The sequence below is a fragment of the Stegostoma tigrinum genome, chromosome 6 (assembly GCF_030684315.1).
Source record: "Stegostoma tigrinum isolate sSteTig4 chromosome 6, sSteTig4.hap1, whole genome shotgun sequence".
Classification (NCBI taxonomy): Eukaryota; Metazoa; Chordata; class Chondrichthyes; order Orectolobiformes; family Stegostomatidae; genus Stegostoma; species Stegostoma tigrinum.
Genome location: NC_081359.1, coordinates 97,596,181 through 97,600,938, shown reverse-complemented (window position 1 = coordinate 97,600,938; position 4,758 = coordinate 97,596,181). Strand labels below are relative to the sequence as shown.

The following is a 4,758-nucleotide window of genomic DNA, read 5'->3' as shown; positions in this document are numbered from 1 at the left end:
GGGGGGGGAGAAGGGGGGTGGGGGGGGGGGGGGAGAAGAAGGGGTGGGGGGGGAGAAGAAGGGGTGGGGGGGGGAGAAGAAGGGGTGGGGGGGGGAGAAGAAGGGGTGGGGGTGGGGGAGAAGAAGGGGTGGGGTGGGGGAGAAGAAGGGGTGGGGTGGGGAGAAGAAGGGGTGGGGTGGGGAGAAGAAGGGGTGGGGTGGGGAGAAGAAGGGGTGGGGGGGGAGAAGAAGGGTGGGGGGGGGAGAAGAAGGGGTGGGGGGGGAGAAGAAGGGGTGGGGGGGGAGAAGAAGGGGTGGGGGGGGAGAAGAAGGGGTGGGGGGGGAGAAGAAGGGGTGGGGGGGGAGAAGAAGGGGTGGGGGGGGAGAAGAAGGGGTGGGGGGGGGGAGAAGAAGGGGTGGGGGGGGAGAAGAAGGGGTGGGGGGGGAGAAGAAGGGGTGGGGGGGGAGAAGAAGGGGTGGGGGGGGAGAAGAAGGGGTGGGGGGGGAGAAGAAGGGGTGGGGGGGTGGGGGGGGAGAAGAAGGGGTGGGGGGGGAGAAGAAGGGGTGGGGGGGGAGAAGAAGGGGTGGGGTGGGGAGAAGAAGGGGTGGGGTGGGGAGAAGAAGGGGTGGGGTGGGGAGAAGAAGGGGGGTGGGGTGGGGAGAAGGGGGGTGGGGTGGGGAGAAGGGGGGGTGGGGTGGGGAGAAGGGGGGGTGGGGTGGGGAGAAGGGGGGGTGGGGGGGGAGAAGGGGGGGTGGGGGGGGAGAAGGGGGGGTGGGGGGGGAGAAGGGGGGGTGGGGGGGGGAGAAGGGGGGGGTGGGGGGGGGGAGAAGGGGGTGGTGGGGGGGGAGAAGGGGGGGTGGTGTGGGGGGGAGAAGGGGGGGTGGGGGGGGGAGAAGGGGGGGTGGGGGGGGGAGAAGAAGGGGTGGGGGGGGGAGAAGAAGGGGTGGGGGGGGGAGAAGAAGGGGTGGGGGGGGGGAGAAGAAGTGGTGGGGGGGAGAAGAAGGGGTGGGGGGGGAGAAGAAAGGGTGGGGGGGGGAGAAGAAGGGGTGGGGGGGAGAAGAAGGGGTGGGGGGGAGAAGAAGGGGTGGGGGGGGGAGAAGAAGGGGTGGGGGGGAGAGAAGAAGGGGTGGGGGGGGAGAAGAAGGGGTGGGGGGGGAGAAGAAGGGGTGGGGGGGGAGAAGAAGGGGTGGGGGGGGAGAAGAAGGGGTTGGGGGGGAGAAGAAGGGGTTGGGGGGGAGAAGAAGGGGTTGGGGGGGAGAAGAAGGGGTGGGTGGGGGAGAAGAAGGGGTGGGTGGGGGAGAAAGAAGGGTGTGGGTGGGGAGAAGAAGGGGTGGGTGCGGGGAGAAGAAGGGGTGGGTGGGGAGAAGAAGGGGTGGGTGGGGGAGAAGAAGGGGTGGGTGGGGGAGAAGAAGGGGTGGTTGGGGGAGAAGAATGGGTGGGTGGGGGAGAAGAAGGGGTCGGGTGGGGGCAGAAGGAAGGGGTGGGATGGGGGAAGAAGAAGGGGTGGGTGGGGGAGAAGAAGGGGGTGGGTGGGGGAGAAGAAGGGGTGGGTGGGGGAGAAGAAGGGGTGGGTGGGGGAGAAGAAGAGGGTGGGTGGGGGAGAAGAAGGGGTGGGTGGGGGAGAAGAAGGGGTGGGTGGGGGAGAAGAAGGGGTGGGTGGGGGAGAAGAAGGGGTGGGTGGGGGAGAAGAAGGGGTGGGTGGGGGAGAAGAAGGGGGTGGTGGGGAGAAGAAGGGGTGGGGGGGGGAGAAGAAGGGGTGGGGGGGTGGAGGGGGAGAAGAAGGGGTGGGGGGGGAGAAGAAGGGGTGGGGGGGGAGAAGAAGGGGTGGGGGGGGAGAAGAAGGGGTGGGGGGGGAGAAGAAGGGGTGGGGGGGAGAAGAAGGGGTGGGGGGGGAGGAGAAGAAGGGGTGGGTGGGGGAGAAGAAGGGGTGGGTGGGGGAGAAGAAGGGGTGGGTGGGGGAGAAGAAGGGGTGGGGGGGGTGGAGGGGGGAGAAGAAGGGGTGGGGGGGGAGGAGAAGAAGGGGTGGGTGGGGAGGAGAAGAAGGGGTGGGGGGGGGGAGAAGAAGGGGTGGGGGGGGGAGAAGAAGGGGTGGGGGGGGGAGAGAAGGAAGGGTGGGGGGGAGAAGAAGGGGTGGGGGGGGAGAAGAAGGGGTGGGGGGGGAGAAGAAGGGGTGGGGGGGGGAGAAGCGGGGGGTGGGGGGGGGAGAAGCGGGGGTGGGGGGGGGGAGAAGCGGGGGTGGGGGGGGGAGAAGCGGGGGTGGGGGGGTGAGAAGCTGGGGGTGGGGGGGGGAAGAAGCGGGGGTGGGGGGGGGAGAAGAAGGGGTGGTGGGGGGGGGGAGAAGAAGGGGTGGTGGGGGGGGGAGAAGAAGGGGTGGTGGGGGGGGAGAAGAAGGGGTGGTGGGGGAGAAGAAGGGGTGGGGGGGGGAGAAGAAGGGGGTGGTGGGGGGGGGGAGAGAAGGGGTGGTGGGGGGGGGGAGAAGAAGGGGGTGGTGGGGGAGAAGAAGGGGTGGGGGGGTGGGGGGGGGAGAAGGGGGGGTGGGGGGGGGAGAAGGGGGGGTGGGGGGGGGAGAAGAAGGGGTGGTGGGGGAGAAGAAGGGGCGGGGGGGGAGAAGAAGGGGTGGGGGGGTGGGGGGGGAGAAGGGGGGGTGGGGGGGGGAGAAGAAGGGGTGGTGGGGGGGAGAAGAAGGGGTGGTGGGGGGGGAGAAGAAGGGGTGGTGGGGGGGGAGAGAAGAAGGGGTGGTGGGGGGGGGAGAAGAAGGGGTGGTGGGGGGGGGAGAAGAAGGGGTGGTGGGGGGGGGAGAAGAAGGGGTGGTGGGGGGGGGGAGAAGAAGGGGTGGTGGGGGGGGGAGAAGAAGGGGTGGTGGGGGGGGGGAGAAAGAAGGGGTGGTGGGGGGGGAGAAGAAGGGGTGGTGGGGGAGAAGAAGGGGCGGGGGGGGGGGGGAGAAGGGGGGGTGGGGGGGGGGGAGAAGAAGGGGTGGTGGGGGAGAAGAGGGGCGGGGGGGAGAAGAAGGGGTGGGGGGGTGGGGGGGGGAGAAGGGGGGGTGGGGGGGGGAGAAGGGGGGGTGGGGGGGGGAGAAGGGGGGGTGGTGGGGGAGAAGAAGGGGCGGGGGGGGGGGAGAAGGGGGGGAGGGGGGGGGGAGAAGAAGGGGTGGTGGGGGAGAAGAAGGGGCGGGGGGGGGAGAAGAAGGGGTGGGGGGGTGGGGGGGGGAGAAGGGGGGGTGGGGGGGGGAGAAGAAGGGGTGGTGGGGGGGGAGAAGAAGGGTGGTGGGGGGGGAGAAGAAGGGGTGGTGGGGGGGGGAGAGAAGAAGGGGTGGTGGGGGGGGGGAGAAGAAGGGGTGGTGGGGGGGGGAGAAGAAGGGGTGGTGGGGGGGGAGAAGAAGGGGTGGTGGGGGGGGGGGGAGAAGAAGGGGTGGTGGGGGGGGGGGAGAAGAAGGGGTGGTGGGGGGGGAGAAGAAGGGGTGGTGGGGGGGGGGGAGAAGGGGTGGTGGGGGGGGGGAGAAGAAGGGGTGGTGGGGGGGGGAGAAGAAGGGGTGGTGGCGGGCGGGAGAAGAAGGGGTGGTGGGGGGAGAAGAGAAGAAGGGGTGGTGGGGGCGTCGGAGAAGAAGGGGTGGTGGGGGGGGGAGAAGAAGGGGTGGTGGGGGGGGGAGAAGAAGGGGTGGTGGGGGGGGGGGAGAAGAAGGGGTGGTCGGGGGGGGGGAGAAGAAGGGGTGGTGGGGGCGCGGGAGAAGAAGGGGTGGTGGGGGGGGAGAAGAAGGGGTGGTGGGGGGGGAGAAGAAGGGGTGGTGGGGGGGGAGAAGAAGGGGTGGTGGGGGGGGAGAAGATGGGGTGGGGGGGGGCGCAAGAGGTGGGGGGCGCAAGAGGTGGGGGGGCGCAAGGGGTGGGGGGGGCGCAAGAGGTGGGGGGGCGCAAGAGGTGGGGGGGGCGCAAGAGGTGGGGGGGGCGCGCAAGAGGTGGGGGGCGCAAGAGGTGGGGGGGCGCAAGAGGTGGGGGGGCGCAAGAGGCTGGGGGGGGGGGCGCAAGAGGTGGGGGTCGTGGACGGGATGAGGGAGGCTTAGGAGGCGTGGGTGAGGCCACCGGGAAGCGTAGAAGTTAGTGGAAAGAAGCGGGGGTGAGAAATGGTGTCTGGGCCTGTCCCCCTCCCAAACACCAATAACCTAGTGTGAGGCTGGAGGAGATAATGTCAATCCAACTTCTCACGCCGAATGACAATCAATGCTTGTCGTTCGCTTTCTCCCCTCAATCGAAATAAGGCCGCCATCCCTGAGACAGACGTTTTAAAACAGACGGCTGTCGAAGGCGGTACTGATACGACCGTTTGCCTGCGGTTCAAGCCCGGAAACCTGTGCCTGCGGTGGGAAAGTGGCCGACCGCCGCTTCATTCACTTGGGAAAACCCGATGTTTACTCACCGCCTGTCCCGGCCGCTGATGCTCGCTGTCCCGCTCTTCATCCTCACCCTTTCCCCCAAGCTCTTTCACCAGCCCCGACTTCAACCTGCCAACTGACAACACACCCGCATCGGCTGGGCCGACCCCGCACCTCAATCAGGAGATCGCTCCTCCTGCAACAACGCCACCTGCCGACTAGGAGGGCACCTCGCCGCCAGTTCAGCTCTCCCGAGTTTCGAACTTTGTCATAACAAAATTACTGCAGATGCTGGAATCTGAACTGAAAACAAAATTAAAATGCGAAAATCATCACCAGTTAGGCAGCATCCATGGTGCTTGGATTGAATTGGAGAGCTCGTTAGCTTGCCCTCCCTGTATGTGGGGAAACCAAA

At 68.9% G+C, this 4,758-nt stretch overlaps 1 protein-coding gene across 3 annotated transcripts in view; it reads right to left on the bottom strand.

Moving 5' to 3' along the window:
* nipa2 (NIPA magnesium transporter 2) overlaps positions 1-4,541 on the bottom strand; it is a 52,312-nt gene extending 47,771 nt beyond the window's left edge. For all 3 annotated transcript variants that reach the window (XM_048533081.2, XM_048533079.2, XM_048533082.2), the window contains exon 1: positions 4,388-4,541. The gene's annotated coding sequence lies outside the window, so the exon portion shown is untranslated. The remainder of the gene's footprint in view (positions 1-4,387) is intronic.
* Positions 4,542-4,758: the final 217 nt, after the last annotated feature.